Source organism: Lingula anatina, chromosome 7 (assembly GCF_051362555.1).
Source record: "Lingula anatina isolate TDL-2025a chromosome 7, LinAna3.0, whole genome shotgun sequence".
NCBI classification, from domain to species: Eukaryota; Metazoa; Brachiopoda; class Lingulata; order Lingulida; family Lingulidae; genus Lingula; species Lingula anatina.
Window position 1 is genome coordinate 893016 of NC_141773.1, and position 23425 is coordinate 916440.

Genomic DNA, 23425 nt, shown 5'->3' on the forward strand with positions numbered 1-23425 from the left:
ATAGAGAAATATGATAGATTGACTAAAAGCCTATGCGTTTCATGTTCGTCCTTAACGCGGCACACTTAAAGGCAGTCTAACCCATAACGCCCACTACCCAGAGGGGGTAACGACCCACAAGCCTAATTAAAAAATCGTGTTAGTAACCGAGGAAACAGACCAAAATGGCCTTTCCCTGCTTCAATCTTACTGGTATTTGGTGCGGGGGCAGCGTGCACGTCGCTGACTTCTAAATGTTTCTAACTACAAACGCTACAATAGTAACGGAACTTTTATATTGATGCAGAATAAGTTTGTTTCCTCGTTGCTCAAAGGGGAAGATGGGAAAAGAGTAGGCTTGGGCTTATGGCATTATTATACTGCCGATCACGTCGCCATCTGTCGGTTGCAACTAATCTAAACCATCGAAAAAATAACAAATTTTATGTCCAAGTCTAAACTAACTCTCTCGCAAATTTGATACAAATTCGCTGCTAATTTACACGACGTTTTTGCAAGTTTGCCGCTTATTTGCTACTAATTTGTCACGCATTTGCAGCAAATTTGCAAGAATATGAATACTTTCTTGCAAACTTATTGCAAACTTGAGATGTTCTTGCAAATTTGTTGCAAATTAGCAGCAATACAAGTTTTTCTTGCAAACACCTGTAAACTGATTGCTTCAACCTTTTCATTTTGCTAAAGGAATCTCAACTAATTTTTTTCCGTGAATTGTTGACGATTGAGACTGCCGGGAGACAATATGGTTTCAAAATGAAACCCCAGAGTGCGATAAGAAGTATTTATTACAACTTGTGCAACCGATGTATTTTCTTTACTGTGAGTTACTGTTGGATGTAATAAAAAAAAAAACCCTGCGAAACAGAACAGCAGTAAGTGCTTTAAACGTTGCTGATTTTCGAATAGTTTCGGCTGCTATGATACCAGGTTACTTATATTTAGACATGATCAACTGTCAAGCGGCTGACATTAGCAGTAAGCGACGTGAACGCTGTTTTATGCTGTAACGTGTGGGCTGCTTCTTCATCCTGGCATCTAGCCAAGGCGACACAGACCATAAACACGTCTACATGCAGACGCTTTCGCAATCTGTTACTTTCACTGACGCTGGGAAAGAAACTTGCACGTCTATACTGAGCTATTTTCTTCTTCGTAGTGTCTCTCTGTTTGCCCGCGGAGAGATAGACGGGTTGGAATCGATCCACTGAAATTGCTGCCATTTCCAAAGGAAATCTAGCCAGTAGTATCACTTTGTGCGCTACCAGTTTGGTGGTTCTATCAACCACAAGGGGAATAACACCTTGAGATGAAACAACAGAATACCGACCTTTAAAGAAATCGTTTCTGCCTGCGATCATACTTAGGTCGAGAAAAAATATCATTGAGGGAACAAAAAGATGATTGCAAACTCTTAAGGCCAAGATTATTCAGCCAGTTTTCTGTTTAGGCGGCGTGGCATGAAGGTGCAGTTAAAGACCAGTTGTAGAGCGAAGTGGGTTCTGACAGAAGATAAAAAAGCTACCTCGTGGTTTAGCAAATGACACGGAGTGTAAATATAGGTTGTCATAATACGACTTTTTGTATTTTATAATCAGTTAATGCAACGACAAAGGAGTGACGGACTAGAGAGAAAGTGACCCTGAGAGGAAAGTTGCGTTTCTGCACAGCCAAGGTAGGTTTGTTATTATATTTCACAAATGAGGAAAAGGCTGTGAGAGAAAAGAATTCAGCATTGATTATTATTTGTAGATAATAAACGTCGTATTTCAGCACGAAACATAAAATCTTTTTTTTTAAATTGTGGTTCACCGTTGGTTATAGTCGAAGTATGATGGAAAATACTGACGGAATGAACATGCAAACAAATGCTTTCTGCAGTTATCATCGGCGTTTGAAACACTTGGCAAGCCGCAGTTTTAGAGGACTTCAGGGCTAACCTTTAGTTGGTTCACAAGATTTATTTAAGATGAAACCGCTAAACATTTGACCAGCCCTTGAGAAGAAGTCTTTCTATTACTTTATAAGTCTTGTCGCGTTTGTAAAAGAACATGCTTGCTATATATCCTAGTGAGACATGTGACAAATGTAGTGAGATGCAAACAAAACATAGCAATCATATTTTCATACACTTCACGATAACAACTTAGTTCTGTAATGTGCATTTTCATAGTTTAGGTGTCAGCAAATTGAAAAGAAATTCGCAGAAATACCATAGAATTCCATTTAGTTTTACTTGGATTAAGGCGAATCTTGTCGATTTCATGCACTTAGGGCTATGTTACTTGGTATTCTTCTTTTTCTCCTCTTTTCTTTTCTTTTTCTTTTCAACTCGTGGTTATTTTTAACGTTTAATCTTCGGTAAAGTAATGTCATTTACCGCCACAGGAAAAGCTGGACCTTTCGCCCTTTTACCCGACTGAGCCATTACATTAAGACATTATTTATAGATTTATAGATGACACAGAATGTCAAAGAAGTTAAGGTGGAATTTGGTGTGACAGCGTTATTGCAGAAACACACGGGTTTCTTTTATCTTTTCCCTCCCCTGCGAGACAGACACAGCAGTTTAAAACCGGGTAGGGCAACACCCCATACCCCCCCCCCCCCCCAAAACAAAAAAAAGCAATGTTGCGAAGGAAAGATGACAAACCAAGTAAATTTCAAAGTGCATAGCTTTTTTTTTTTTTTTTTTTGGGGGGGGGGGGGTTTAATAATTCAATTATTTTTCTGACTTAAATGTCAGTCGTTTCCATCCCAAAGTCTGCTTCCCATGTGTCTGTTATATACTGAGGACTGTACTGACTGACCCAGGCGCCATCTGTTGGCACAAAACAGGTGTGGTGTGCCTATTATTTCTCCACAGACGGATGGAATGACACTTTTTCAAATGGCGCATTGATGCTTCCAACAAGGTACTTATGTAGGTCTAATCCTTATAAGACTATTTTATTGGACATTTAATGAAAGGCAATTAAAGCGTCATTGCAGTAGGTTTATTTCCTAACACGAAAAGGGTTTGTCTTGCTTTATTGAAATACTATTAATTTCTCTGATGACTGTGTAGGATGCAGCTGATGTACACATGTACAGCTGAAAATGCGGGACTTTTAAGCACAAGATATTAGCCTGATCCGGGCACCTGTATCAAAACAAGACAATCTTTCACATTAGTTACCACATAAAAGTCGACTAGCCAAGTCTGCTAAATCTTGATATCCGACTTCGTGAAGTCGATTTGATGTTAGCTGTCATAGACCTATAAACAAGTAAATTAGCACACTTAGATCTATATCATTTAGTTTACTTTCGGTAAAAATAGACCAAACGTCTCACTGTTGCAAACAACAAAGTTAAGGACCATTGCCGTCTTTTTTTTACTTAATGTAAAAAACGCCTTTCTTGCGGTAATATGTGCCGTTTTTTTTAGTTTTGACATATTTTTTAACCCATCATGACTTCCACATTGTTGTTAGCCAACGGGATATTAAAGAATATCATGACTTTAGTTCACAATCAATAGTCTTGTACATAAAAATCGCATGCTGGTGTGCTATTTAGCAATTAGGATCGTGCAGTCTGTAGGCGTCCAGCTAGATCAGAAACCTAGAAGCAGCTAACGGTGTCAGAGAAAAACTCGGTCCCTTGCAATATCTCGATCATCTCTCTATTTCATGATCTTGTTCTAAATTTTGCTGTGACTTATATGGGCTCGAGGTCCACAGACGAGAATAAACAGAACGGGCTATATAATGAAAGTTGTAAACCTAGAAGAGAGATCCTAGTGTTATTCCGTTAGATGCCCATGTTGTGCAAATGCATGGCGTTTATCTGTATGTATGTACGAGTATATTTCATGCCGTTAACACGAGATTCACAAAGGTCCCTCTTTTAAATCAATTTTTCAGTTTTGTAGGATTTTCAGACTCGCATTTCAGACCTAAAATAGGTCTAACTCGAGTCAGCAGACAACCAGAAGGCATACTGCCACGAGGACTATTCAAATGATGCGGCAGAACTATATACACTGTAAAAAAAACCTGACTGTGCTGAAAGTTGATTTTGTGGTTATGGTAACGTTAGAGACTTGTAAATATTTTAGTCAAAATGGAAAGAAAGCACCAATTAAGCAAACGCGGTGCCTATAGCAAATAATGCAAATTATCCGTTTTATGATGTTTAGACATCCTGCAATGAAGTAAGTTCGGTAATGTTTTGTTAACGAGGCACTAATGAGGGTTTATTCATAGACTGTGACGTACTTCGTTAGAACATGTTATGCATTTGTGAGTATATGTTATAATGGACTTTGACGATCATGGCGATTTTTGCTTCAAATTACGCCAATTCATTGCTAAAATCTCTGTCTCTCTTATAGGAGAGGGCACAATAACATTGCGAAAGGTAAATCTTATCTGGCGCTTGAAAACCAAACCTCAACATTCCATCCGACAGGTAATTGGACTTTTATAGTGTGATGTTTGATAAAACTGAACTTTCTTTGTGAAATATCCTTCATAACGCCACGAGGCATGGCGATGTCATTGACCTTACTCAACAATCTGGCAGCTATAGACAGGAGTGTGATCAATGAAACCAAGCATTCAATTCCTTGTCTTCATTACGGCATTTATCATCATGTAAGAAAGGCACTTTATGGCCTATTGGGTACATGGCATACGCACACAATGTATGTTATAATGGAATCGTAAATATTCTGAACCATATGTGATGAATAGGATGAATAGTGTCAATTGAGATAACGAGGTCATTCCTGACATAAGTTGACTGAGACATCAAGGCAGTAAATAGAGGGACGTTAGTCATGATGGTGATTGCTGATTTGTGGTGGAAAATTGTTGAAGACCACTTAGAAAACTGATCAAAATTATTTCTGTCTTCTTCTGATTCTTACCAATTCGAATTGCCATTACTGCCTGTCCAAGGATAGAATGCTTTCTTAGCCGTATTGTATTGTATGCTTAGCTTGATAAGGTAAGTACTGTGTAAGATGTGCTGACTTCATTATTTAGAACAGCTTTTCAATTTTGGAATACTACATGAAGCATTTCGGTATATGCATTGTTGTTTTATGTTAGCATTAAAATGACTCAGTAAATTGTATTTTGTAAATCAGCAGCAATAGGTAAGTTGCTTTACATCGAATTTCACAAAAGAGTTTCTGTCCTATCTTCATGAAGACACTTGTAGCAATGTTCCTGGTATAAAGTTACGTTTCTATTGGGCAGAGAAACTAATAACAGAAGGCAAACTCGGGACTGGTAACAATCAAACGTTTTATTCCTCTCAGTAACAATGATACCCGTTTTGTTGAAACCTATTTGAACGCGGTCTGTGTAAGTGAATGTCCGGTTCTAAAAGACTATGTTCTGAGATAAGTTTTTATGTGTCCCTTGGGTAGTGATGGCGAAAAAAATCTCATTTCAAGAGACAAAACACGTGTTCTTAACGCTTCCGTTTTTACCGCCTTTCATCATAGGTAAAAAAGTTCACTTTTATTCCTTTTAGAAACGATAATTTGAACCAGTTCTCCTAAATTGTTTGCATAGCTGCCGCGCAACTAAACGAGAATTCTACATTAAGCAAAGCACTCGGTGCCATTTGGCCGGCATTACTTGAAAGCATTGGGAATATTCAACCTTTTCAATTGTTTGGAGATTTCATTACAAGGTATGTCCTCGAGTGAAAAGACGCATCCTTGCCAGTGAAGGCCACTCCACCAAATCGAGGTAGTTCACGCGTACATGTGTATGATATAAACAGTTTTTTTGCAACCATTTTGGTATTTCAATTAGTACCCCAGTATACCTCAGGTGAAACTATGATTGAATTAGGGTACCTCAGCTGAAACATCACGGGATATTAACTCTGTGAAACTGCGTGCAAACGAGTAGAATCCCACCGTTTATTTAATTAGGGGCTGAATTGGAAAAATGGCCAAGGAGATCGAAGCAAAAATACTGGGTAAGATCAAAGACTTTGACAATCATCATGGTTTGTTCTGGGAATCATCTGTAAAGCAGTTTTTGAGTACAAAGCAGCAGTTGGTAAGATAAGACAGATAGAGTACATGCAAACCAACTACTGAATGATGAGTGCAAAGATACCTTACTAAAAGATCTAGAGGCTGTGTTTTAAACTGATAAATATCCTTTAAGCATTGAAATATGGTAAGCTTAGAAGGCCCTGTAGGTTTTGATGTTGCTTTAGTTTTCCAGGTGGACTTTTCAGACACGCCACAAAGTCATTTGTCAATTACAGAAACTCGAATCAATGTGAAGGTTAGTGCAGGATTCGTAATAATTGAGGCCACTTACTCCAATGCACCTTTCCACAGAAAATGACGCGCATGCGCAATTAGCCTATTTTTGCTGGTCGTGTGCGGTCGCGCATGCGGCACCGGAAATAGCTATGCACTCACGACCAGCGGGCACGGGTTTGTGTGGAAAGGTGAATGGCTAGATACCATGCTGGTTATTAAATAATGAATAATATAAATACATGCACCGCTGAAATAGAATGGAATAAGAAGAAAAGAATTAATGCCCATGGTTGATTCGAACCAAGGACGCCCTTGCTAGAACAGAAAGTGGGCCTTGCTCACTGCACTATTACGTCTCTAGCTTTAGAAATAGTGTGAAAATAAATGGTTTGTAATTAATTTGGACAGCGCTAGATCATAATTAAACAAACTAGTGCACAGAAAAAAGTGAGTAAAATGATGATCGCAACGTAGCCCTATCAGGCAAGTGCAAAATGAAACGTACCGAGTGAGCATTTGAACTGATTTAACCTTATAGGCCTAGTAGGCCTATTTAACACATGTCACAATCGCATATCACGAAAAACTGGGAGAGAAAAGAAAAATGTGGACACAGATGTGGATACAGAAAACATGACAATATTGAAATGTCCACGCACAAAAGAAAGAGGTAAGTGGTAACCTAGTGGATAAGCGGCGTGAACGGAGTGATTTAAAAGGCGTCGTTAATAACGCACAAGCATGTAAAGACAGCTAGTCGCAGAAGAAGGCGTTTGGCAAATTGAGTGCAACACAATATTGCGACAGGTACTTATCAAAAGGAAATATTAACCCACTCTTTGTAAGGCATCAAACACAATGGATTGGGAAATAGAAGGCGATGAAGTGATTATAAGAGTAATAGAGGTGTGGATGATACGCGTGTACGAACGGTAAATTAAAGGTAGTGAAAGGTTAGTTGGCAATCATTCAGATCATTTAAAACGTAGTGGGAATATTACCATGAATGAAGTTTAAGGGCCTTGGCACAACACAGTAATTAACTCAAAACTGATAGTGTTTCGTGCCTAGTTTATGAACAGGGCTAAGTGCCTCATGTTAGAGTAATAATAAGTGATAAGTGATAAGGAACTCTTTAAATGCTCGAAGGAGGCCTATGGTTTATATTAGTTCAAGGTCAAAGCAAAAAAAAAAGGGAAAAAAACTGCAAACACTGGCTGCATGAAGGTGGAGGGGCGGGGGGAGGGGCGGGGGGAATGGACGAAGTGTGTAACGATAAGTCCCAAGACACCCTGAGTTTTACAGACCACCGTGATCCCCCCAAATCCCTAACCCCACACTATCACCCTGTTTCTGTCATTCCCAAAAAGCCATCAGATCACTGCGCACTTAGTGGAAGTAAAATATTACAGTAGCGTTTACCGTATCTAATTGACACAGTTTTGCATAGAGGATAAACACAGGCAAGTGCAGGATCAACAGATAGAGAGAAAATAAAGATCAATGTATACCATTTGTCTGTGCGGATAATGTCGTCTGCTTAGCGAACCGTATGACTTGGATAAAATGGACTTATAAGGGCGTTGCTGTTTGTCTTCACGCCAGGACGCGCTTCTGTTCTGTACAGTGTGGTGGTGGTTGCACGTGAGAACTGAAACTGGTAATTAACCGAGGAAAGCAAAACTCATGGCAGAAGGCGATTCATCAGATAAATGCATGAAAAGCGGTGATCCGTTATGTTGAAGCACGAGAAATAGTGATACATTAGAAGAACAGACGGCAAAAATTCGATTGAATAAATAAATGTATGCCTACAGTGCTTCGAAAGATAAGCACATGAAAAATGTAAATCAGCAGAAGAATGGGAGACTTACCGAGACGTGACGAAATTCTGGTGTCATATGACGGAACATGATGAGTAAAATCTCTCCATCATTTTTCCAAACAGTTCGGGTCAGGTCACAAATCCGTGCTAATTAAGAGCTTTAGAGACGTAACATGCAATGGTGCAATTTAGAGATGATATTATCACTGTGGAAAGTGTCCCAGATGTTTTTAATGACTCCAATTGATCAAGATGTGATGGAAGCCACTAATGGAAGCAATGTACGCAAGACTGAGGTATTAATTAGCTCACAGAACAAGTCATTCTGACTGAACTCCTTGTTACATCTGGTTTGCGAACCCTTGGAAAGCTAATTTTGGCCCATGCTCACAATGTGAAATAGACTGTTGTGTGCTGTTGTTTCGCAGAACCAATTTTTATTTAAAGTGTGTGTGTGTGTGTGTGTGTGTGTGTGTGTGAGAGAGAGAGAGAGAGAGAGAGAGAGAGAGAGAATGAGAGAGGGAAGTGTTATTAAATAGAAAGCATCTTGTTCAATTCATAGGTATAGTAAGAGATAGTACACTTGCCTGCAATGGGTGTGTGAATTAAAGCAGCAACGCATTAGCATCAGTGCGCGCTATCCACGTCATCAATGCCATAGCACAAGAATACCTAAGACCCCGTTTCTTGCAGTATCGATCCATCTCCGAGGGATTCATTGCTAAATTACATTCAGCTTAAGCGGCTCTGATGTCCGACACGCCCACTGAAGCTGTTTGGGCGTAATGAACTATCGTTTAGCAGCTTCAGTAGGCGTGCTAGACATTTAAACCGCTTGATCTGAAGATGGACCGATCCTGCTAGATCGATCTAGGTATGGGAATGGGGCCTTAATCGTTAATGTAAAATACTGAATGATTCTAGCCAAATCATTTTCTCCAAGTAACGTATGGTACATATCTCGGAAATTACCTCGAGACATGCATATTATTAAGGGAGGCGTGTACGGGCTCAGGAAATTAGCTCCAGATTTGCACAAATTAAGTTGTTTGAAAACCCAAATTACTTTTAATAGCGTCCCCAGTGTGCGCGCAACATGTAACTTTCGCAATTAATTATCTAATTATTTATTGTATCTCTCGTAATGGTTTTTATCTTCCATATGTTTCCTTGAATTGTGCCTTGTCAGTTTAGGTATGAATTATGTGCAGACCTTATATAAAGCTGGTGTTGGTTTTTTGGAGGTTGAACCATTCGAGCTGGTTTGTCTTTCTCGGGTATAACCTATAACCAAAATCGGAGACTGTGAGTTGGACCAAAAACTTTTATAAGAGCCTAATATGATTTCCCATCAAACACAGAATGTTAATAGAACGTTACCACAACGTTTGTACAACCAAAAACAAATAAGTTATTATAATGTATATATATCAGTATGGTATCGTGACAAAACAGTTTTCGGTGAAGAGATGTTGGCGCAGTCGCACTTCGTACTTTCCGTACCCAAGATTACCCACAGCCAAGACAAAATGTTCTACTGGGAACGCAGCTTGTTTTATTGAATACCTTGCCAAAGCTTGACAGCCCGCTTGACGCACAGCCATCTAGGATCTGGCAGGACTTTTATGTAATGGTTTGAAACTAAATAGATAATGAAATTGTGATTGAATTGATTGTGGTGATTAGTTGTCGTAGATGCAGTGATACATCAGACATTGTCTATTATAGAGTTGTATAAATTAGCCATTTGTTTTTCTTGGGACTGAATTATTTTAAGCGTAAATTGATAGTCATGTTGTTGTAGATATTAGTTCATATCTCAGAGAACTTCAATTTGGAATGGGTCGTGTTTCGGGCAAAACCAACTACATGTAAAAATCGAAACGCGCTATATTTCGGCGTGCAAGTTTTATTCAGAATAAACCAACATTACCCAAGCTCAAGCTCAGGTTTCATTTAGATAATGTTGTAGACAGTACACATAAGTTTATCAAAAGGTCATGTTGCATTATTCCGTGAATTATAAAGCTTAGACGCAGAGCTCACGGACGTGACACCGTATATAAAGGTTCACCCCAATATTTATGTATTGAGTTTATTGTACATTAACATTATCAGTTTGAGGTGTGTGTGTGTGTGTGCGTGTGTGTGTGCGTGCGCGCGCGTGGGTTTGTGTGTTGGCGAGGGGGGGGGGGCAAGTGGATTCCAGTCAAAAAGGCATTAACTGCGTTGAAAGAATAGCCTACACTGAAACAGTTGATTTTAAACAGATGCCGCATTTAGAGTAATTTGCTTTATTTTCGTCCTATTCGAAATCGCTGGACTTATTTCTTGCATCATATCTTGCTGGTAGTGGCCCCGCAATATCAACATATACGGATTTTACGGTCTTGCAATATAACAGTACATACTGTAGTAGAATTTTAGCCGGCGAAGAGCTGGTACATTTGTGCGGATCGTCTTTTGTTTATTAGATATTGTTGAAAATAATTAATTCTGTTTACGTCATCACGTTAGTTGCACAGGAAACATTTTAATTATTGGGTCGTTATCTAATAGCGTAAAATGATAAGTTGGTCGATGTTACATTAGTGAAATCGGAAATCTAGACCAGGCATGGCTTATTCGGTTAGAATAGCTAATTGAGCTGTGTCAATGACATTTCATGCTGTTTTCCAATCTATATTTAGCTCAGGAAGACCGTGAAATTGGACAAATGATTTGCAATCAGTGATATTATGTGATCAATGCAAATGAACTGGGTAACTGTTTGATGGTCAAATATCCATAAGGGAAAACAGATATGTGCAAACAGAAGACGACCACGGAAAAAATGAGCACAATTGTTGGTTGCGGAGGTTCCTTTGTATTCCGACCCTTTATGCGTTATTGTTAAAAAAAATCGACCAAAGGTTCATTCAAAATTTATGTCCTAGAGATAGTTATCCATCAAAATTAAAATCATTATAGAAGAAATAACATCTGGGTGACAGACGCAATGTAATGAACCGAAAATCACCTGCTATGGAAACAGCCCAAGATTCAAAAGGTCAGCTTCATTTATTAACTAGAAAAGCACTCCGAGAGCGCAGATCTCCGCCAAGGCAGCGATTTTTGATTATTATTGATTGATTAATTGATCCGGATCACCACCAAAAACTAATCACTTCTAAGTTAACCCATTTCCCACTAACCCTGAAAATTTCATCAAAATCGGTCCATAACTTTTTGAGTTATGTTGATGACAAACAGACAGACAGACAAACAGGGGTGAAAACATAACCTCCTTGGCGGATGTAAAAATCCTTCTCTTTCTACCCGTCGTTTTTTTCATTCTTTGCTCAATTTGGTATCACTAGAAAACATACTCTATGTATGCAACAATAGTCAGACCTATCAGCGTGCCAACTTTAAGGCCAATTAAATGTCGAGGGGAATGACTCTCACGTTACATACCTGTGGAAGAAGTAAACTGAAAAAATCAGTTCATTTGTATTTGGTTCGATATACCTTGCAACAACAATTGGAAAAATTCACACCGTTTCAGTTTTGTGTATTTAATAAAAGACACACATGTGTCTGGTTATTTTATTAGGGGACCTTAGGTGAGAACCAGCAGTGAGAAAACCACGTCCCTCTGCAAGATTCTTTCAAGCTAATGGTGAACGACTAAAGGGCGTATACAACATGATGTTCTTAATTCCTCTGCTTGTTCCATCTCTCTTGGCAAATCACTTGCATCGTTTAGTCTGAAAGGCATGTGGATACAGTCTTCTTGCACTTAAAGTACAAGCGGCCCTCACGCCGATTTGAACAAATGGAATAATGGCGGTTAATTTCAGGAAAGCACTTGACTGCCTTTCCCTCGAAGAAACCCATCAGCCGTCCCTTCCATTGCTCTTGTATTGTCCGCGTACAGCGTAGGTGATAGTCAAAAGGTTTTGTCCCGCCGGGGCTTTGAAAAAAATGTTTTTTTTTTCTGAAAACTGATGATTAAACGGCATTTTTGCTTTCTTCCCTTGAAGTGAAAAACGAATACCACTTAACTTGTATTAGCATGTCAGAGTTTTCGAGATAAGAGGTTTGACGACAAAACACCAATTAGTAATTGAAAAGGCTCAATCAGATAGAAAAACTAGAGGAAATGTGTCTTTTTTTTGTTATTCTAGCAGGGTAGCCTTCGACTGCAAAAGTGTAATTTGTTTCAAGCGCAGCTTTCTCGTAGGTGTTTTTCTATTGCAACGAAAAAGAGGACCTGCCGTGAATTGAATTGAACAAAATTGCTTTCGGGGGTACAGTTTAAATGTCGTAAAGTTTTTATCAACGTTTAAAGAAAATTAAAGCCCACTGGAACCTTTCCATGGGCTGTGTTATGTATTTGTTAAGTACGTGTAACTGTTTAGGGCTTTGGCCTTCGATGACATGTAGATACACAAATATTTGTGGTAATTTACTGTTAAATTCATCAGACCGACAGTTGAATCACGTGTAGCGACGCACTTATGCTATCAGGAGGTTAATCGAATGATACAGCGAAATGTCACCAGACAGACGCCGTGGTCTACTTATAAAGTATGTGAGGTCAAGGCCCTAAGGAGTTGAAGTACTTCACAAAATACTTTGCCATCCGTTGTTAACTAGCACCTTTTGTACTGAAATGGTTTAGATATGCTGTAAGTTTCAGAATATTTTATGAGCGTACTGGCGAAATTCACCATTAAAATCGATATGAATTCATTGTTGACTAAAATCTGTTTTGGTAGACTAAGTGAACGAGAACATTAAGACCCCATTCAGATTCACACATCGCACTAGCTGGGTCGGTCCAAATCAATTTGGGAATCTCGCTGAAGTACCGTCAGTGGAATCGGCTTAATCAGCACACGAAAGTTTTTTCCCCAACCAGCTCGGGGAGCTGTGTCAGACAAGTAAGCTGATTCCACTGTTTGCACTTTAGCGAGAATTCCTTGTAGAGTTGGAGCGACCCAGCTAGTACGATCTGTGACTCTGAATGCGTTCTTAAGCCCGCGGGACAATACCATTTATCCACAGAGGGAATTTCCCTCAAATGTTAGGTTGCTTCCAATTTCAACACAATTGGTTATTCATACGCTGTGTCAGAAAATACATTCAATTTTCGAAACCCCATAAAAGTCTGTCTCCCCAGGGCGCTTGCCTGGACGCTTACTAGATGGGAAGAAACAAATAAAAGTCAAATTTTTGTACTGAAATAATTACAGACTGTTGTTTGTGTCATAAAGGAAGAGCAATACATCTCGAGGATGGGAGTTATCGATGTCGAATGTTAAAGGTATTGACTGAACTGAAGCAGAGTGAGACATTTTTGTGATCTTTGATGAAGTACTGTCAATTTCCTGTTGACGCAACATTAATGAGGTTTTGATGAGTGCAGATCACCCTGACTTGTGCATCGTTTTGCAACAATTCGCAACAATGTAAATTTAATGACATTAATGATTGTTTCTCCTGAATCTGAAACCGAATCCAGATAAACTATTGTAAACAATTCTAGCCGAGTTCCTTCCATTAGCGCTGTGCGGTGATAATGTCAGATCGTCCTCCATACCTGCATGTACGAGTATCACAGTAATCAAATATAACATACAGTCCATGTAGGTCTCCACTACATTAGCCTAACACACCCACCTCCTCGACCATTTCATAATGCAACCGCCCATTACATTCTTGATACACAAGCCAGAAATTGTACAACAGTTGAAAGTCTGCGTACAAAGACACCTGTTTGGAAAGTAGAAATTAGTATAATTTCATTGGATACAACCTGGCGGATTGGAAACAAAGAATCAGATACATGTGTCTTTTACTTCCGGTAAATATTAATTTCATCAGAATTCTCAACAGCATTCGACTCCTTTATTAAATGAAAATAAAGACAGTATGTATAGATACTTAAGTTGTGGTGATAAGATTTCTACTGCCCACACTCATCGAGCAGGAAATTCTATTTGTATCTGTAAAAATTGCTTGACCTAGAAAAAAGTGTAAATGTCTACAATTTGTAAAATACCTTGGTTAATTAACCTGATCTTTTTCTTCTGTGTAAAAAACAATCAGCCAATATTCACAGTGGTTAGGAATGGAACCCCTACAGGTAGGTTCGTTTTCGCGCAGTGGCGTTAAGGCGGTAGGCGATGCAAGGCATGATAAAAAAAAAACTCAATGGTACTCATTTTTCAAACGATTCAAGTAACGATATACCATTCAAAATCAGATTTCTGCTACACCTTTAACAAATTTCACTCAAGGGGGAGAACTGAAGCTTCTGTCCAATCCCGTGCCAAAACGGTTTAGTATTGTCCCACAATTCAGACCAAGAAGTCTGCGTGTGTTACGCATTGAGCTCTATTTCCCAAGATTAGATGGTTTTCGGAAATTGCCAAGAATTGGGCCTACCACAAAAGTAGAGGATCACAAAGGTTTATATCCGATTTCTTCTTTTCATTTCGGTTTGAAAGCAAGACTGTGACAGGGACACGGGTTTTTTACTGTAGTGACCGTATTTGTCCTTGATTAATTAGTCAAACATTTCTGTTTTTTGTATCTGGGGTCCATGGGACCTTACGGATTTTTTAATTATTACCTCGGGACCGACCATTTATGGAGTTTTTATGACGAGATTTTATGTAATCATCATGCACCCATATCACATGTTCTTTGCAGAGAAATGCGTACATTTATGTTTTCAGGTTTTAATAATAGACGGAGATATAAGAACTTTCGATCCCAGCAGAGGTTCACGGGACCACCAACAGAATTACTTTACATGTGGGCGGTTTTGATTTTTTTTTTAAATTAAAATTGAATTATTTGTCGTCCTTTGACATTTGTGTGTAATGATATCTGGTTGCTTCCATTGGTTGGCCCTAAGATAAACCTAAAACGCCCTTTGAAAAAATGTTTCTGTACAAAAACCAAGCTACTGTTTCCCACTGTATCTACTGACATTATCGAATCACTATCTAATCCTAAAACCCAAGGGTTTTCTACTCAAATGTTGAAAGGTTGCATAAAACTGAATTTTCAGACTCTCTTGTTGAGAAGTTATAGTCTATGGCAGCCTTTCACAGTCATCTGAGCAGTATACAATATACAAGTACCTATTGAAAAGTCAAGATGTGTCTAGATATGGTACAAAAACTAAACGTGTAGTTCATATGGACTTGTGTAATATCTGCAATTATGCATGGTTATATTGGACAGTACACAGGAATATGAGTTTTTTGGCATGGACTGTCATAGACCCCATTCCCATAGATATTAGATCGATCTATCCCTGTGGGGAGTCTCACTAGATTACTGTCAGCTTTGCCGGCTTAAGCGTCTGTCCCGCCTACTAAACGCTGTAAGGGGGTAATTAACTATGGTGCGCGCTCGGCTGACTGCAATTAAGCGTGAACCCCCAGGGAGTTAGGTCGATCTAAATCTAAATCTCTGGATCGATCTAAATCTCTGGGAATGCACCCTTAGATTATATATCCCTCCAACGTGCGGGTCTCATAAAGCTCGCACACGATCATTAGGGATTTGGTTTATTCTTGCATGTTACGTAATGTTAAAACCGTAACATCTGCAGCTGACAGTGAAGGGAATACGGGCAGCAGCTCGTTACTACATTCAGTCATCTCTCGTGTGTTACTCACGTCTCGAGGTAAAACTATGCATGACGGAGCAGAAATTGCATGCCAAGATGAAAAAATTACAGGGAAACAAAATTAATAACATTCATATCAAGTTAAGTTAGGAATTGATGCCAAAGAATACTAAATTTCACTGATGTCTAACCTGTGTCTAATGCTTCGTACATTAAGGGTGCTTTCCCAGAGATTTAGATTGATCTAAAGATTAAGTTTTAGATCGACCTAACTCCCCGGGGGTTCACGCTAAATTGCAGTCAGCCAAGCGGGCACCATAGTTAATTACCCCCTTACAGCTTTTAGTAGGCGGGACAGACGCTTAAGCCGGTCAAGCTGACAGTAATCTAGTGAGACTCCCCACAGGGATAGATCGATCTAAAAATCTATGGGAATGGGGTGTAAGACAAACCTCAACTCACTTCTCACCCACTGTTTTATTATTACCTCCGCCAAGGAGGTTATGTTTTCACCCCTGTTTGTCTGTCTGTTTGTCTGTCATCAACATAACTCAAAAAGTTATGGACCGATTTTGATGAAATTTTCAGGAACTGTCAGAAGTGGGCCAGGGAAGAGATGATAAGTTTTTGGTGGTGATCCGGATCAGTAATCAATTAATAATCAATAATAATCAAAAATGCCTTGGCGGAGGTCTGCGCTCTCGGAGTGCTTTTCTAGTTTTTTGTAGGCTTGGAAAAAAAGCTTTATCCTCACATATTTCTTTGTATAACTTCTTCTTCTTACTGTTATATTCGGTTTGATTATATCTTTAAAACTTTGAAAATACAGTGGGCATTAAAGCAAACCTCAATCACACGCTTACTACACCAAACCCCAAAAGCCCTCACGCTCTCCTAGACACGGTTTCCTGTTTCATACTGCAAGTCTGTAAAGACACAAGGATAAACACGCTGAAGACGGCGCTGTCCCCAAGACACTGCTAATCATTCCAGCGCCATTAAAAAAATTCTTGAAACCGTGTACGTCATACAATCATGTAATGTCAACCTCTTAACCAACCCCTTTGAGCTTAATTAGTTTTACATTAGTGAAAATCTATCGTAAGACGAACTAATTAGTTCTAATGGGGATGCTGAGCAGCAATTGCGAAGAAAGCAAAGAAACACAGAAACCTTTTAAGAAGAAGTCGATCCTTATTAGGAGTTCGACAAATTCATTTTCTAGATCTTATTTTGATTTCCGGTTAGCGCAAAAAATAACGTATCATCTTTGAATTACAAGAGCATCCGTTATAAATATTGTGTTTTTTTTTGTGACAACGTTATAATCTGGCTTTGATATCGAAGCTCGATATCTTTTGCTAACGTATTATCTAGCTATTACAAACAGACTCAGAATATTCTAACACCAATGAAAACATGGAACAGGAAGGAAAGCTAGAAGACTGCAGCAGGTGCCTGGCCCTGTTCCCTCGGGCTAGGGTTGATTATCTGCGATTGCGTGACAACAGCACATTTCTGGGTCTGACATGTAATTTTTAGAGATAGCAAAATTGTCACAGCGAAATATGTTTTTTTTTGCTTGTTTAGTTTTGTCATGATGGAGATGAAAAAGTAAAATATTTTACATATAAAACATTCAACGGATTCAACGCTTGTTTCTGCTTAAAGGTGCATGACGTTTCGTCACTAAGGTAGCTAACTTTCGGAGCTTAATCAGTATCGCGTAAAACAATTATATCCACCATCCCCTGTCCAGCCCCGGTAGTCAGCCAATTGACACAGATTGAAAATAAAGCGGGTCACGGCGAGTCTCGCGATATCTCGAGTCATGGAATGAATGGTGTATCTGGAAAAACTGCGCTAAAGCACGTGTTTTTATATTTTACTTTCTCCATAATTTTACAGAGCTATGGCGAGTTTCAGATAAGGAAGATTAATGGTTGGTAAGGCGGGAAGGAAATGCCGTTTACCCTGTAAAATGAGTTAAATATGAGTTTTTTTGGGAAAATCCTGGCTTGGAAGACTTGAACATGCGTTTGTCTGGACGTCCAGTTGCCACCATAATTCGCATTATTAATCTGATCTGTAAACGGGCCAAACGACCAAACAAATGCAAAATAACGAGCGCTTTCTGCCAGAAACCTTATTCTAGGCGTAGAAACAAAGAAAGCCAATGAAATACTGCTTCTAGAATACATCATAAATTGTTACTGGAGTGAATGTCAGATAAAATCAAATCGTAATGGAAGGAGACTTAGGCCCCATTCAGAGAAGGGGCTAACTAGTCCGAGGGTTAAATATGGCGACCCACTACAAAGATTGCCGTCTAATCCGCTAATAAACACTGAATAGATATCTCGTGGAGAAGTATTCAAGTGTGTCGGCCATATTTGACCCTCGGACTAGTTAGTACCCTTTTCTGAATAATGGGGCCTTTGTCGAGATATTAAGAAACAGAAAGCCACGGGAACACTCCATATAGTCAGTGTGGCGTCAATCTGATATAAAAACAATATCAGATTGGTTAACACATGGGGCGTATCTCTAGGAATGGGAATATTCTACTCTATAATCCGTTTATTTATCAATGAATACAATTTCCCCTCAGATCTTCAGCTTATAATCTTATTTACTTTCCAACCTATGGCGCTGAAAATAGGATGTTTGGAATTTAACTTGACCTTAACACGATTTAGCTTGTCACAGTCTTGGAATACATATTTGATTCGGAGAAAAAAGAAGAGTGAATTGATCAGTGTAATGTACCGTACGATATTGATTTTTCATGAAAAAACTTTTTTTGTTTTTCTGTTCTTCAATTCACAGAAAAGACACATGTCAAGCACAGCATTGCGATTTGCAGTTTTTTTCTTGGCAGAAGCAATAGAACGGGTTATTTAGTACGAGCTTCAGGGATTGGTTTCTATTCGGATCTCGTTTTAATCGCCTCCTCTTTCATTTAATCCCTGGTATATTAAGAGAATAGATCGAGCCAGTTACTCTAGGAGGGGGAATCAGTGCACTAGCCCCGGATTGATTTTTAGTTCGTAAATGAGTTTGTACTGACAATACATGACGTGTGTTTACTTCCAGATCGGAAGAGCGCACAGAGATTATAGATCGCCCCTTGGAATAAGCTTTGCTCCCCTCCACTAGTGCCGTCAACCAGCGATGGATCAACGGCAGTAATCCGGCGTTGCACAGGATTAGTCTAAAAGGAGGGAGAGGAGAAAAATTATCCTCGGGTGGGAAAAGTTATTGCTCTAAGGGAGTCGCATCTGGGAGGATTACTAGACTGGAAGAAAGAGGTAAAGTGCATTTTTCTCGTTGACCGTGTTTCCATACTTACACGCGATATATGCATACTGAAAGTGAAAGCGTGCGCGTTTTCGTGTGAGTGAATTTGTAAAGCCTAGGTCCCAACCGAACGTACGGGCTGCTACGTGTGGTCTACGGCCAAAAAATGGGGAAAACGTGGGAGTTCGTGCGTGAGGAGCACGTCCATCGTGCGACATTTGGAAGGACGCAGACAGCACGTAGAAACTTTTCGACATGATCAACAGCCGCTACGTGCGATCGAGCTACGTCCTAGCCGGACGCAAGGAACCTAAAAACCGTGCGCCCAAAACGCAGTTGGGACCTAGGCTTAAGGGAGTGCGAATGCGCGTGCGTGTGAATGTTGGTATGCGTGTGCTTGCTTTCGTGCAGTACATGCGTGCGCAACTCAGGGCGTTAAACTCGAAAAGTACAAATGCTCTGTGCGCCTGACCTGTTACTAAATTACATAATCAAAAACAAATTACTCGGTGGCGGCAATTTCCTCAGCGTTATTTTCCTTTGACTTGTACGTACATCTATAGACCTGCTTCAAAATAACTGTAATCAAAATGAAATTAGGCATAACACATCCCTTTATAAATTGATCGAATAAAAACTACGACCCATTAATATCATAATGGACATTACTTATTGAGTTACACATCGACAGAGGCAATGTTAAGTCGACTCTCTGAAGACTTGAAGCCGGGGGAAAGTAATAGCATTTCTTTTTAGCTTACGGTTATGTGAAGTCAGTAATTCGTTATTCTGGAAGTCATGCTAGATAAACTGGAATCGAAGTTTCAGTTGTAGTTGTGAGACCCAGTGGGAAAACAGCGTCTCGTACGTACAGCTAAAGCATCCTCTGAGCGGCGTGGCAGACACGGTAAGTTCTCCTTGAGAGGATAAGGATATTCATCTTTGATGTTTGAACCAGGTGAATCTTGTGAAAATATGCAAATCTGATGAGTAATAAGATCGTGTTAAAAAGAAAAACAGTATGATGAAATTTATTAAAGAATGCATTAGAAGTCAAAATTTTGCTGCAAAAGCCGACCACATGCCACCAATTTCAAATAATATGACTAAGAGAAATACAAAAGGAAATTGTTTCATATTACCCGAAAAAGTGATATTTGAACGGATATTTTCTTTGTGTGCTGTATATAACTGGGGCAGATAAGTGGGTCAGATAAACAGGTCAATTAATGACCAAAGCTTTGAAGAAGGTGCAGTTTCAGAGCTATTTTATGGCTGAATGAGTGACGAATTCGGTTCATCCAGGGGCAGATCCAGAGATATTTTCTGACAGTCTTCCATATTATATTTGTTGATCCATCCTCCATTTTTTGACCGTCTTCCGACAGAAAAAAATAGATAACCGTCAATGTAAACTTGAAAATCTGACCGTCTTCCGGCCTAAATCCGCCCCTGGGTATGTTGACTTTATTATGGGTCAGGTGTTTGAGGCCATGAGACAAAAGCTTTGTGAAATAAGACGAAACAAAGCGAAGAACAAGAGTTTTTTTTTAGTTCATAGATAGCGACAGCACCTTGGACTTTCATTTTACGTAAGAACGCTTAGGATAAGGTATAAAACCATACATCGCCTCTTGAACTTAAAAAATGAGGTTCACTTTCATTTTCATCCACCAGCCAAGCTGCCAGTCGCACAGTTCCTCTGGATTTGATTCTGTTCATTCGTAGGTAGTCAAATGCTGCAGATTGGTTCTTTGTTAGATTTGATGTTGGTTCTTACATAATAATGTAGTATTTATAAAAGTACAAATGCACCGTCGGTGAATGTAATCGTGTTCATTAGTAGAACACAAGTGGTTGAATTACATCAAAAACTTGACCCACATGTAACGAGGTGCATTCATGGCTTTGATGAAGGAAGTATTACGTAAGGAATTACATACAAAGGTTTCAGACCACACGGATCAAAGCGTTAACAGATTTTTTTGAAGACAAAAATGTGTTAGCTCTTAGCTTTCATTTGCATATGATATAATACATATATATATATAGATTCTCTGCCCATCCAGTGTTTCACTTCAGGCTGAATGTCGTTAACTCACGTTATTAAAACAGGCGACGTGCTTCTTGTCAGTTTTGATATACATCGTGATGGAAACTAACTTTCGTTAAGGTGCTGCGTGCAGACCATGAGGAATATCAGAAAGCAGCTGCATGTACGTATTTTGTTAGTTTAAGAGCAAGTCTAAAGTTTTGACTGAAACTTTTTCTAAACTTTAGATCGAGAGCTAGTATAAATTTTAGACCTAGATGCAGTCTAAACTTTAGACCGAGGCTAAGTCTAAACTTAAGATCGAGAACTAGGCTAAACTTAAGATGGAGAGCAAGTCTAAACTTTAGACCGAGAGTTAGTCTAAACGTTAGACCGATACTAAGTCTAAATTTTAAGGTTTAAATTAACTCTAAGTCTAAATTTAGACTTAGAGTTAATATAAACCTTAGACCGGAATCTTTTCTCCTCCTTGATCCAAGTGAAGTGCAGTCATCCACGTAAATAGAAAATAGTGCGTGTTTTATATAAAAATAGAGACAAAAGCTGGTTGCTTTATATAATGAAGAACGATTTTGTGAAGATTAGAATGATTACCTGACTAATATAGAAATAACTGACATGTATCGCCCGTTACTCACCGTGCAGCAGTTGCTTATAGATGCTTACTTTTATGTCTAAAACAATAGAGCCAAACTAGTGCTTCAAGACTTTCTTCGGAAGTGTATAAAAGGATTTGCAGTCATATGCACCAAAAGCAGGTGCGTGCTGAAGAATCTTTAAGAAAGCGCAATTGCCAAGTAACATCTTATTACTTATTACCGAAGATAAATTGGTTCTCCTATTGACTGATATCAGAACAGAGATTCTGACTGGCAGAATTCCAATAAGATCATTTACTAATTACCTTTTAAACCTCACATTGTCATCATACCGGTATTTAAAACTTTCAATGACAAGTGATTGAGCGTTCCAGTAGATATATGTCGTAGCAATCTGGATGAGTTGTGACTGTTGAAGCTTTGAGACATTGTCCAGAATGATTAATGTTCCGATTGCAATTTTAAATTCAAAAAGGAAAATCGCCTGTGTCACTCTGGAACATTCATCAACGCTCTCCTGAGAGACAACTAGCAAATGTTCCGATCTGGTTTACGATGGGCATTTAATTAATGGCTTATCAAAAGCACAATGACAGACAAAAATTATGGACTTCATACGTCTCAGACAGGAAATTATGATTCTAGAATCTTGCAAGATAAAACGCTTTAGATAACTGATAGATCTCAGTTATTTAGCAGAGTGGCACAGTGTTCAGTCTTTTTGTCTTCAGTCGACGGTGTTCTAAGCTGGTACACGCTCACAATGTATAGCTCTAAGCAAAGGTAATGACTCGAGGTTTCCGTATCCAATAACTATGTCTGCCTTACATGAACATTTCATAAATAAATTGGTGATCGACAGAACAGAGCACTTTGACATTTTCAATGTATGGCTTTGAAGACATAAAGCACTATGTTATTAACATTATCTGATTGTCCATGTTAACTATTATACATAATGAAAATTGATGGTGACAATGTTGAGAAGAATTTTGTAATATTGCATCAAATTGACAAAATAACATATTTTGCAAATTATTTTTTGCTTCTAAGTATTTGCATTTGACAACTTTGCCGTCTTGTTAACTTTTCGTGGTGCAACTATTTAAAAAGTATGGGGAAATTTAGGGCATTCACAAATTCTTTTTGGGTCTCAGAGCAGACCCTTTTTAAATTTTATTTTGTAGAAAATGGATGCTGAATTTGTTGTCTGGGTAAAAAAGGGGGGGCGTGGCCTTTTTGTTCCCCTCCAGCTCCCCATGTATCAGCGTTTAGTGTTGTTCTGCAATAATATAAAGGACACGTAATCAAGAAAAAACTTTTAATCATAATTATAGATCTACCTGAGTTTATGTTACTCACATTACCAATTCCGATTTACTCAGTGTAATATTAATTTCAGCTTGTTCTTCTGTGTAACTAGGAGATGTTGTCCTTATTGAATTTCTAATAGTTTGACGGGGCTGGGAGATCGCGGCTTCACCAGTGAATGGCATTTGAGTGTGTGCTAGCAGTAAAAATATGAGAAACTGATACAGACAAGTGAAAAAAAATGAGATCAAATAACTCATGACTCATTAGTTGTTAACAGAGTGGATTTACACCGCTAATCATGCGTGTTACAGAGGATTCAGAAAGTGTTGTAATACAATGAAAATTCACTGAAAGAGGAGAGACAGCGGCCCAGAGTGGCTGTGTGCTATTTAAATGACATGCAGTTAAAGAGATAATTTCA

The 23425-nt window shown here is 38.9% G+C and overlaps 1 protein-coding gene across 2 annotated transcripts in view; it reads left to right on the forward strand.

Annotated features, from left to right (window-relative positions):
- The first annotated feature begins 1074 nt into the window (after positions 1 to 1074).
- The window catches only part of LOC106169038 (FMRFamide receptor), a 48567-nt gene continuing 26216 nt past the window's right edge, over positions 1075 to 23425 (forward strand). The window contains exons 1-2 of one of the 2 annotated variants that reach the window (XM_087018025.1): positions 1075 to 1672; positions 18835 to 19049. The gene's annotated coding sequence lies outside the window, so the exon portion shown is untranslated. Of the gene's footprint in view, positions 1673 to 7793; positions 8402 to 18834; positions 19050 to 23425 lie in introns of those variants that run through there. The other variant, XM_087018026.1, reaches the window with a different exon arrangement.